Here is a 13118-nt window from a genome sequence, read left to right as displayed (position 1 = left end):
AACCTCACTGACATGGTATTGAGGGGTGCCACGTGAATATAGGATACATACAGTGGAAAAAACAACTGAAGAGGGCTCTGTATGCTTCAATTTCCATGAACAGGAAGTGAAAACTTGTGGTGGTACAAGTCAGAGCAGTGGTGACCTCTGGGGATAGGGCTTACGCACTGGGGTGGTGTCCAAGGGAGACTTCTGCAGTGATAAAGTATTTACTTTTGATGGGGTAGTAGTCAGTGTAGACACACATAAAACTCATCAAGGTTCACACTAAGACTTATGAATTTTGGTGTAAATCATCCCTCAAATAACAGTATTATAAAACATAAAAGAACACAGTGAGAAGACACACAAATGGACACCATGCTGAGTCAGAGCACCATGAGAAAGTCACCCCCTGTCCCTCACCCGATGGCCTCAAGTACTCCCCTCAACTTGCTGAGCCCCAGCTTCCACGTGTGATAGGGGTGAACACAGGACCCACCTCAAGGCATTGCTGAGCAGACTAAGAGATGCATCGCCTCCAGCAGAGGCTGAAGTCTATTAATAGCAAGCTTAAGGGCAAGTGGCTGTCGCAGGGTGCAGGCCTGTACGGCCACCCTTAGGGGAAAATGGCCAGTTTATAAAAGTAATGGTTCACAGGAAATGCACAAAATGTGAACAGCTTTCTTTAATTCCTTTGCTTCAAAATATACACATGCACTTAAAAACTGATGGAATTATTCCACACTCTATCACCATGGTGGGGAGTATAATATACCTCTCTCAGAAAATGAAATCAATAGTTATAAGTGTGTGTTTACACAAATAATATGCTTGATTCCTGGGCAAATGTAGAAATTAATACATTGATTTCAACCACCCATGAAGTGTTTATATAAATGGACATGCTGAATGCATCAGTTAGGGATTTGTGGTAAAATAAACAAACACACCCCCATTCTCTCCTATTCTTTCCTCAAAAACAATGTCTTATGTTAGTAAGAAAGCATTCTTTTCATGTAACGAGAAATAAATAGGCCAGGGCTGGTTTCACCTTCTGGACGTGAAAATATGAGACACATACTAACAAGTATTCTAACAACCCAAATGTCTACACTTCTACAAACCCACTGCTAACTGACGAGGGGCCACTGTAGGAGTGAGACGCTGACAAAGGCAAGCCACCTTTCCTGATGTTCTCTCTGCCACTGTGGGTCCTTTTGTGCACGGCAAGTGAGGAGCTGTGCCTGAAGGCTTTCTCACACTGATTGCATTAGTAGGGTCTCCCCGAGGTGTGGGTCCTTACATGCACAATGAGGTGTGAAGACTGGCAGAAGGCTCACCCAGACTCTTGGCACACATAGGGCTTCTTGGCACTGTAAGTCCTCGCATGTTTCCTGAGGGACGAGGGCTCACTTAAGGCTCATCCACACTCCTGGCACTGGTAGGGCTTCTCTCCAGTGTAAGTCCGCATGTGACTCTTAAAGGTGGACAGACTATTGAAGACCTGACTCAGGTCGCACACTCATACAGCTTCTCCCCCGTATGGATTCTCTTGTCCACATTTAGGTGTGTGCTGGTCCAGAAGGACATCCCACACTGGGTGCACTCATAGGGTTTCTCTCTGGTGTGGGTCCGCAGGTGTGTCTTCAATGAGGAGCGTTCCCTGAAGGCTTTCACACCCTGGCTCCACATGAAGGGCTTCTCTCAAGTGTGAGTTCTCACGTGGCTCCAGAGAGATGAGGGCTGGTTGAAGGCTTTCCCAAAGTCCTTGCATGCAAAGGGCTTCTCTCCTGTGTGCTTTCTCTGGTGCAGAATCAGGTTGAAGTTCCTGGTGAAGGTTTTCCCGCACTGACTGCATTCAAAGGGCTTCTCTCCAGTGTGAATTCTCAGGTGTCTCCACAGATTCGAGGAATACTTGAAGGCCTGTCCACATTCTTGGCACTGGAAGAATTTCTCTGCAGTATGAGCCTCCTCGTGCCTGAGAAGGTCAGAGCTGTAGCAGAAGGACTTTTCACACTGGTCACATGCATAAGTCTTATCCATGCTGCGGATTTTTTCAGGTGTGATTAGGTGAGTGTTCTGGAAGAAGGACTTCCTGCTCTCTGGACATTCATGGCGGGGTGAGGGGGCGTTCTCTCCAGAAGGAATTGTCTGGTACTGAAAAAGTGGTCTATAATATTAAAGGGTTTCCCTGGCTCCTTATATTCATAGAGATCTCCAGGCTGTGGTTTCTCCTGTCGGTTAAGGAAAATGTGAAGACAAAGGATTTATCAAACTCAGAGATCGTCTTCCCCATGTAAGCTGAATTCAGGAGAAAGTCCTACATCTACTCAGAGTTCCCTCGAGAGGCACAGGGTGGAAACTATCCCCCAGTGCTCTTTTCCCCCATTACTTTCCTGGGGCTTCTTAGATCAGAGGTTTTCTGAATTGTTTAAGCAAAATTAAGTTTTGAACACCCAATACCTGCATTCAATCTGTGAAAATGATTACTGAAGGACACTCTGTGAAGATATAAGGGTTTCTTTCCAGTGCTGGGGATGGAACCCAGGGTCTCTCCAATGCTAAGTCCATGTGCTATCCTTTACATCCTGGCACCAAGACACAAGTCTTAATCTACATTTAATGTTTTCTCCAACTTATGACATTCACTGACTTTAAAAAAAAAAAAAACTGCTTCCTCCTGGGAAAGTACCCTTTGCCACCAATCTCTCTCTGAGCTCTTAGGCAGCTTTTCTACCCTATGGCAACCACAGACTTGTCCTACTATAGAGATCTAAGAGTAACACCTTGTGAATCTTATCTGTTTTGTTTCAATGGAAAAAAATCCCCGCAGAAATATTTTGGCTAGGAATTGATTCTTGGGGTTGAAGTTGAGGTTCTGAAATGAATTAATAAAAGAATTAAAGGCACAGAGAAAGAAGCTCTGGTATCCAGATGACCAAAAAGCATAACAAGGCTAGTTATGTTTTTTTTTTTCAATACTGATCCCAAACATAGGAAGACTATTGCAAAGATGAAGAATGTATCAGAGAGCCAAGAAAGTTTACTGAAGTCATTTGACTATGTGCATAGTTATATACTCACAGAACAAGGGATAAGAATCATAGACAATTTGCTGAGAAAAGATTCCATGAAGACTGGGACTGACATTGAAGGAAATATTAGCAAGAATGTACAGTGGGGAGGTACAGATAAAATACATGCATAAAAAAAGTAAATATGAAGAGGAGGAGGGACAAATATTTCTACCAAATCAGAGGAAAGTATTAAAGATAAAAAGGAAAGGTTGATTTTCCAAAGGAGCTCAACCTAACATCCCTCTCATTCAAGGCACTGAGAAAGTCCCCTGTTGAAAATTTCCAACTCTTACGCCCCTTTTGCCTCCTAGAGCTAGTGCTCACCAGGTCTGCCTGAACTCACCTAAACAGGTCTCTGGGAAGACTCCTCTCTCACAGCTCCACAGCTCCTCTCTTTGCTCCCAGGGGGACAACATACTGGGTTTGACTAGTTCATCTCATGCTTGTGGGAAAGAAGATGCCCAGTGTGAGATGACCATGCCCTGCTGTGACCCAGATGTAGACTGACATCCCAAAGTCCTTGAGGTTCTAGAAATTCATGCCTGAATCCTGAGGGACACTAATGAACAGAATCCAAGCCTCTTCACTGGGACATAAAGGACAGGGGGATCCTTGGTCCCAAAACTAGGGCCAGGCTCAGAAACATACTTGAGAATCCTGGAAGCTTTTAATCATGGAGAGACAAAGCAGAGGACAAATATTCACCTCCATGGGGAGGCCACTGCAAGCATCATGAGAACTTCCTGGCCGGTCTGTCTGCCTCTGGATCTCCAAGACCTCTGTTCAATTTGTTGAACCCAGTTGCTTGGAAGCAATTCTATGGGCTGTGGTTGCATTCTCCTTGCATTTTTTGAATTTCCTAACTTACTACTTTCTTATATTTTTCTCTAGTAATTGCAGATACACTTCTTTACCTTTGGGAAAATACAAAGGTGAACAAAGCAGATGAAGTTTCTGCTCACCTATATCTGGTTTTATCAGGTCATAGACTGACAACAGAGAGAAAAATGTGTTATAACACAATGCCCCCAGCAATGCGAAGGGAGCAAAGGACAGGAGGGTCATGACATGTGCATGGGTTTGTGGAGAACAGCTGGGGAGACCTCTGCTGGTTGGCTGAAGTCCAGAACCAGGGCCAGAGTACACCTGTGGGCTTTGTTAAAAAAATTAAAATCCAAACCTGAAGAATAACAAAGAAGAGATGCCACATGAGAGAAGTGAGGAAGAGGACTCCTCAGCCACCAGATCAAAACCAACTGGTCAAGGAGACCTGGTAGAGGCACAGGAAAAACAAGAGGTCCTCTATCATATAAAACCATGACAAGATTCTGTTGTACTTTTATGAAACCTTTTGTGAATTGTTAATTTATTCCCCTTTGTCCTTTAATCTTTGTATCATTTCTATATCGCTTTGAAACCATAAAGACATCTCCATTTTTCACTTTGGATGTGTTTATTTCTGCTCCTTTCTTATTTTGCTGGGCACCCAGGAGACAGACTGGGCTGGAATGCTGCTAGAACCAAGGGAGCAGTTTCCTCCTGTTGGTCTCTCAGGGACCCTGAGCTGATTACCTCACCCCTCCCTCCCCGTGTCCATTTCATCCCACTACTTTCCTGTCTATTGACATCTTTCTCCATATGTGTGTTTCTTTAAATGCAGGGTGTAATCTAGCACAATGTAATAGTATTTGCCCTGTGTTTATTTGTCCAGGGGAGGCTTACAAAATGAACATTCTGGCTGCCATTTCTACATTAGGAGAAAGATAATTTGATCTGGCCAGCTTGCATTGTATACACTAGGAGTCTAACAGTGTGGTAAGGAGGTCAGAGGCCACAGGGGTGAGAGTGTGATGTGCATGCATGTGTATCTACCTCAAGGCAGGGCACTGGGACTCAGATATGCTAGGGTGATGGTCATAGAACATACATCAACTCAACAATTGCTGAGAAGCACTTGTTAGGAAGCACTTTGAATTTAACAATAGCAATGTATTCTTGCAACATTGATATAATAGTGAATTAATGAGAACAAATATGAAAGGCATTGAAAGTAAGACTAGCACAATATCATTATGAAATACTGAGCATCCTATGAAATAATTAAACTACATGGAGTTACTTGTCTACAGGAAGTCCACAGGAATTATGGAGTGAGAAGGTAAGGGGGGATAAACTAGAAAAGAATACTGCGCCAATGCAGAGAGCATTTATGATGTGCATAGGATTGTATTCATGTTTTTGCATAAAAGTATAAGACCATGTGTGTATGCATAATACATAAAGAAAAGCTATAAAATAGCCTGATATTTTATAGAACAGAGAATGGCCGCATATATTGAATTCGTACAAGTATACTGCTTGTTCTTTAAGGCATGAGATTATGGGTTTTATTTCTGTCTTAAAAGTTTATTTAATATCCAGACATCAATTTATTCATTATATTTTGGTTTTTGTTTTCTTTGGCAGGGCTGGGTCTCAAGCCCAAGGCCTTGTGTATGCTAGGCAAGCTCTCTACAATTGAACTACAACTTCAGCCCAAATTGATACACAGTACCTATACATGTTAACAGGGTACAGTTTGAGAAATCAGTATACGTATTCAAAATGCAATGTTGAAATCAGAATAATCAGCATTTCCTTCTCCTTAAATATTTATCAATTTTCAGTGTTGGGAAACTTCTAATTTCTCTCTTCTAATTCCTTATAAGAATATATAATTAAAAGATGGTCTACTGTTTTGAAGTAATTTTATGTTTTTCCTATACAAATAAAATTATGGCTATAAAAATACAGAATAAGATGAGCTGCAGTCATTATCCTGTGAACATCAGGATTTATGTCTCTTATGTAAGTGTGTGTTGGTGCCCACCAACAACCTCCTGCTGACTCTCTTCCACTCTTTCTCCCCTCTACTGAGCACACATTCTACTTTTCACTATTTAATTTGTTGATTTTATCATTTTTATTTGTATATATTCATTGTGCATATTAATGGGACTCATGTCATTTTTCAGTACAAGCAAAGAGCTCCCACTGATTGAAACATAATTGAATGAAAATCTAAAAGAAAATTTATGAAATATTAATGATTTAATAATATCCACCCGGGTTCCTAACTCAGGAATAAACTGCCAAAAACTCTTAAATATTAGAATATGAAGGAAATCCTCTACAATGCACAGTGGTAACAATGTTGAATGTCTGAATTGGTTTTATACAAAGGTAAGTGTATCCTAATACACACAATATAGATAGGACAAGCTTTAATCATATGGGAAGGAAGCTGGAATGCTGAAGGAAGCTGGAGGGCTGAATCCAACACCTCTCTGCAAGATGTACCTGATCACAAAAACTAAGGGTCACAATAAGCAACAATAGACATGTTAAAACAAGTTGGAAGTACACATAAAATATGACCCACAAGCACCAGAGATGCACAAGAACTGTGAAGCAAGAATTCAGAAGTAAAGAATACCAATTGCTGGGATCTTTCAGAAATACAGTGGGAACATAATCCAACTGACATATTGGATTACACAAAGTTCATAAATTTTCACACATTCCCCACAAATATCTCTATACAAAAAGGGAGTTTAGGGTGGGGTAACTGCAATACTGCATACGAAAATTAGAAAAATGCACCTGCATCTCCAGGGAGACAGTTTACAATACAGAGGTAACTGGCTATCAACCCACAAAAATATTCCACCTCACAGATATTGCAAAGTAAGGCTCTTAGGCATATCTGTACTCAGGTGTGACATATTGCTTTTCCATGTGAATATCAAAGGGAGAGACAATACTATCAGAAGTGTGTCCATGAACTTCCATTGCAAGATAATGCTTTCTAGATCCTTAATATGGATCCTTGCCAACAATACACAAACATAATCAAATATTTCTCATTGATCAAACACATTTTTTAAAAACCTTGATCTAACTTCTTGACCCTGCACAGTTGAAGCCTGTTCATCTCCTACCTTCATTGCAAAGATTCTTGGGTCTCTGTTCTTTCTCTGGAAGCTCTGGATGCCTCCCTCCCATCTTCTCTTCAGCCTCTATTAACACCACTTCATGGTCAGCAGAGAACCCTGTGTTAGTGCAACACTCACTTCTCTGCTAAGTGAATGCAGCCTGTGAATAAATCATCCATTAGGACAGGAAGCAGCCACAGCAGCCCTGCTCTGGGCTAGCTCAGCCTGGCTCTCCTCTGACCTCAGCTAAAGAGTCTTGAGTGGGTTCTCTCTGCTGCTCTCCTGCAGTGCCCACTGAGCTCCCAGACTCACCTGGAGACCAGTTCTGGTAGGAAGGTCTCTCTGTGGAAGTTCAAGGTCCTGCCTGGGTGGGCTTGATGGTGACTGAAGCTCTGTCTCAGAAAACACAACAGGAAGGAGTCAAGTGCTGGGCTCCTGGGCATACTGAAGACATCAAAGACACCTCCATGTCCTGTCCAGCACAGAGCTGTTCACTGAGGCACCACATCAGAGCAGAGAGCCACAGCTCCCTATATCTGCTCATTAGCTCATTTCCCTATTATTTCCCCGAGGGAAACTGGCCTGGAAAGACAGGATATTCTTCCTGCTGATTCTCTGTTACCAGGAGACCCATTTATAACCCAGGGAACCTAGTTTTTCTTGCTTTTCCATGGACCCACCTGCCTTCCAGAGGTCCTGCCTCCTGGCACTTCATCACTGCTTTGACTGAAAGTGTTTTCTGAGTCTCAAGCTGATGAGTTCATCTTTGTTGGGAGTCGCCCCAGCTCCAAAGACTAACTTCCCCATCCCCCGAGGAAAGCTGTCCAATGGTGAGCCCTGCTGGCTCACACGATCCTTACCCACCAATCAGACTAGCCCTGCTGGCTCACATGATCCTTACCCACCAATCAGACTAGCCCTGCTGGCTTACATGATCCTTACCCACCAATTAGACTAGCCCTGCTGGCTCACATGATCCTTACCCACCAATCAGAAAGGACCCCATACCAACTGTCAAACCCTTCAACCATTAAACTGTCATAACTGTCAAACCACCCCCGGCTCTATAAATATGCAGAGCTGTTCCTCAATAAACGGCCATTTTCTCCATCTACAAGCCTTGTTCAGTCTTTCACAGGTAATGCATCTGCCCTTTCATAGGTGAAAACAAGAAAAAGGAAGATGACCTGCAAGTAGAAGAGGGATTGCTAGGCACCTGGGAAGGGTGGGAGCAGGTAGAGGAATGGATGGACATGATCAGTGGACAATGTTTGCGTGGGTGGAAATATCACAGTGAATCCCATTAATTTAGACAATTAGTATGTGTGTATGATAATAATAAAATAGATGTTTCATGTTCTCATCACATAGAATGATGCATTGGTGAAGTAATTAAATTGGTAATTAACTAAATTGAGATTTTGTATCATGTATATGCATCAAAACTTCACATTGTGCCCCACAAACACACATAATTGTTTCAAGTAAAAATTAATAAAAATTTTAAAAGAATGATAGTAAACAAATTTTGACAGAATATTAATATGGACAGAAGCAAGATATGTGTGAAGGTATGAACATGGAAAAATTTGCTTTTATCAAATTCCTCATCTGGTTCTGTCCTGTTTCCCCTATTACCTCTCATTCAATAGCACCCTAGAGAGTCTGTCCTATCAAGTATGTACAAAGTCTAATTATTTAACTGACTGAAAAATATTTTATGGTATGGCTTAAAATTTACACTTCTGATGGTCTATGATACCGTTCTTCATTAAACCACTATAATATAATCAATCTACAATGATTTTTCAAAGGTATTTTGGGATGGGTTATTTAAAACTGTGGTTCTGGACTAGGTTTATTTTGGTACTCTGGGGGACACTGGGAAATGTCTGGAGATTGCCTTGACTGAGACACCAGGAGGGGTGACCTGCTAACATCCCACCAGGCAGAGGACAGCACAGCAATGAGGCCTGGGAAGTCAATGGTCCCTTAACTTAGAAAGGCTGGGTTGGGATCACCTGCACTTTGGGTATTGAAAGCTGCATTTAGATATTTTTCCCAGGTACCATAATTCTTCCCATTTCCAGAAAAATTAGAGCATCCCTTTCCCACCCGTTTAAAACTTCCAACCCCATCAATTTGATAGCTCTTCATGTTTCTGCCATGTAAATGGGTGTGCTTGAGGTTTACAGTGGTGTCCTTCCAGCATTACTGGTTTTCAGTAAATATTTATATGTCGTATCACCATTTCAGTCTATTTTGATTCTAGTCTATTATTTACAGTAAACATTCCAAATGAGCATTGCAGATTATTATTTCTTAATTGATTTTCAGGTATTTTGGCCTTAAAAACTTTCAAATTTTATTCAGATAAATGTGTCTGTCTTCATACTTCTAAGTTTCTTGCCTTATTTAAGATAAATCTGCTACCCATAGATTTTGTATATATATTCTTCCTGGATGTTCATCTGAAATGTATTGGTTACATTTACACCAAATTTTTTAACTCCTCTGATTTTTTGGTAAAATACGCAAGCTACAGGGCCATCTTAATTTTCCTCCAGATACACAGTGTTATGGTTTAGATAACCCAAAATTTCATTTGTGGAACAGTGCAAGAAAGTATAGAGCTGAAATGATTGGTGTTATGAGATCTTCAAGACAATCAGTGAAATAATCCCCTGATAGGGATTAACTGAGTGGTGACTGTAGGCAGATGGGGTTTGGCAGCAGGAGGTGGGTCCCTGGTGGCGTGCCTTTGGGGTTCATATTTTGTCCTTGTTGAGTGGAGTGCTCTCTGCTTCCTGATTGTCACATCCCAGCCTGCTTTCATCCATCACACTCCTTTGCCTGACATTCTGCCTCACATCAAGTCCCAAACATTGGAGCTGTCCATCTTCAGGGTGACACGTATGAAACCATGAGTCCCTAAATAAACATTTCTTCCTTAAAATTTTTCTTGTCAGTACCTTTGGTCACATACTCAAACTAAAAAGCTGACTCAAACAGACACTTACACCAGCTTTTATTTAACTTTTCAGGCTTTTCCAACTACATTCAAATATAATCTTGTCATTTAATAAATTCGCATTTATGCTGAAACATAATTCCTGAGTTATTCAACAAATAATTCTAGGAATATATTATTCTAGAATATTATATATATATATATATATATATATATATATATATATATATATATATATATATATTTACAGATACACATACTTAAGGATGTACCAATTTAATTAAATTTTGCTATTTTATATTTTTTTACTTTGTTTAATACTTCTTTCAATTTTGTTTGTTACACTTATTTTGACACTAAAGTATTCAACCTGGTCCTATTGCCTTGCATTTATTTTTATTCCAAAACTTATTCCTTCAAAATGAACCCTATTATGATGTATAACTCTAATACACCAAGAAAAACATTAAAAAACCTCTCCCATGCTGTAATTTTTTTAAATAATGCACGTGTATCCACATATCATTGTGAAAACATAAAGATGAAAATGATGAAAGTCCCTGCTCATTTGTCCCTTGCATTACAATGGCACAGAGTATAGCCAAATAAATGTGTGTGGCATCACGTCCTCACGGATGTACCATATGGAGAGTGTCGTGTGTGTGAAAGGTTGTACTCATCACAGCAGGAGCATAACTTTGTAGAGTGTGGGGAGGGGGCCTTCCATGTTGGATTAAGTCCAGAACCAGGACCTGAGGAGCCATGTGGTGTGTCAGAGAGAGGGCATTATAGAAGCAGAGAGCAGAACAGTGGTTACTAGAGGCTGGGAGGACATGGTGGAGAGAGAGGAAGGCCCATGGGTACAGCCTGGAGCAATAACTTCCCATGTCATGGTAACTGTGGTGGACAACACTTGTGGTTTTCAAAGCAGCTGGTGGAGAGTCTTTGTGACTGTTCCCACATGAAGAAACCATGGAAGTTCAAGGTGCTGTATACACACACGACCTTGACCTGATGATTACACAGTGTGGATGTATATTGTCATGTCACATTGTACCCCAAATATGAACAACCATGATGCACCAGTGGTAAACTTTAGAACAATTAAAAACAAAGACTAAGACCCAAAAAAAAAGAGCTGTCTGAGGAAAGATGGAGGCCCACCTCACCTGCCATCCAGTCCTGTGAAGACCAGTGGGGAAATCAATGGGGGTGAGCACATGAAAGGCCATTCTGTCTCACAAAACAGGACAAAGAGCATTTGTGGTTCTTGGTGTATTTCCTTTGAGTTGTTGATTTACTCTCTAGGTAACAGTTTCTTCTACTTAGACGTTTGACTTATGTGCTTTTCAAAACCCTGATGTTATCCTTACTCTGTTCTCTTGACTAATGTGGTTTTGATCTCTTGTTTTTGCTGGGCATCAAGGGGATAGAAAGGGACTTGGAATGCCACCAGACAAATGGAAAATGTTCCTTCCTTACAGTCTCTTGGGGACCTCCTGAGTTTATTAGCTCTGACTCTTCCAGGTCCACTTATCACCCACCTCTGTTTATTCAGCATATTTTTTATTGTTTCTTTTAACACAGGGCAGATAAAGGCCATAGAAAAAGGAAACTACAATGTAACCTATGATGAAAAATTGACAGCCTGGAGTCTCTGATGACCAATTCTATATTCTTTCAGGCAAGTAAATCTGATATCAGTAGCTCGAATCCATTTCTTTCTTGTGGTGTGCCTGGGAGTGAGAAGAGCCTTGTGTTATTACATCATGCTGTGTGTACAGTGCTGTGTGTGTTGGGTGTGTGTGTGTACCTTTAGCGATGAGAGCAGGTTTTAGAGGAGGGGTACCTGGGCACAGTATACAGAATCTCCCCAAGGTTTGATGGTTCTACCTGTCATGTCTTGACTTTTCAATGGTATAAAGCAATGTGCATTCTGAAGAAACTCTATACTGAATTTCAAACTTAGGTTCTTTTCCAGGCTGGTGTTAGGCTGTATGATACCCTCATGATGCTGAGAACAGACAGCATGTGCCCTGCCAGTTCAACATTGCAAGGGCTTGCAAGGGCTCAGAACTGCACTGAGGCTACAGTTACTGTGTTGCCCAGCTGGGATGTTCATGAGGTTACAGGCAGTCAAGGCATTTTCAATTTACAATATTTCCCAATTATTCTAGGTTTATTAGGCCATAATATAAATTAAGGAATAAAAACTCATGTAATAACTTTTGTATTCCTAACGGGGATTCATTATCCAGAGCCCAGAGCAACTTCTATCATCTAAACTATTATGCAATTTAAATGTTTTCTTATATCTTTCTACATCATAAGATTTTAAGTTATATTGCATGTTATTAAAATATCACCAGAAACTAAAATTCTAAACACTGAATGCCATAGAAACTCTAGAGAGTCAAAAACTTCTAAATGTACAAGATTTTATAAACAGAATCTGAAAAGCATGACACTATTTTTCATTTTTATTTCAATCATAGTCTTCACTGGATTCAAAACCAAACTAAATATATACCCCTCCAACCAAAGGAAGGCTGAAAAAATGGCACTTGTAAAACAGAAAGAGAATGTCACCTCCTGCAGAGAAATAAAGGTGTTGAAACAAAAAAAAATTTTAGGGATGCTTGTCTTTTTTCTGCATCTTGCACATTGTCTAGACAGCCCCAGGAACTGGGTTTATACTGAATTTGGTTCTGTAAAGGCATAAAGAAATTTATTATTGTAGAATATATGATCTCTTGGGAAAAGCTGAGAATGGGAAATCATAAAGGTTGTGGTGTTTCCTAAAGGGGAGAAGATTCATATAGGAAACATAAAAATAGTTTCTTGGCTGTAACATAAATGAGACTGTTTATGAAACATTAGTCATGCATGTCTGATTATTGTTGTTGTCTCTCCCTCTCTATGTGTTCTCTCTCTCTCTCTCTCTCTCTCTCTCTCTCTCTCTCTCTCTCTCTCTCTCTCTCTCCCCCTCCCTCTCTCTCTCTTCAGATGGACCACGTGGAACATGGGAATGGTACTCAAATTTCAGAATTCCATATTCTGGGATTTTCAGAGCAACCTGGATGGCAACCCTTCCCCTTTGGGTTTTTCCTCTCC

The 13118-nt window shown here is 40.8% G+C and overlaps 1 pseudogene; it reads right to left on the bottom strand.

Annotated features, from left to right (window-relative positions):
* Nucleotides 1-643: 643 nt before the first annotated feature.
* LOC114082007 (zinc finger protein 333-like) lies at nucleotides 644-3734 on the bottom strand (annotated as a pseudogene).
* Nucleotides 3735-13118: the final 9384 nt, after the last annotated feature.

This window comes from Marmota flaviventris, chromosome 1 (assembly GCF_047511675.1).
Source record: "Marmota flaviventris isolate mMarFla1 chromosome 1, mMarFla1.hap1, whole genome shotgun sequence".
Classification (NCBI taxonomy): domain Eukaryota; kingdom Metazoa; phylum Chordata; class Mammalia; order Rodentia; family Sciuridae; genus Marmota; species Marmota flaviventris.
The sequence above is the reverse complement of the archived record's forward strand: the minus strand, read 5'-3'. Positions and strand labels throughout refer to the sequence as shown.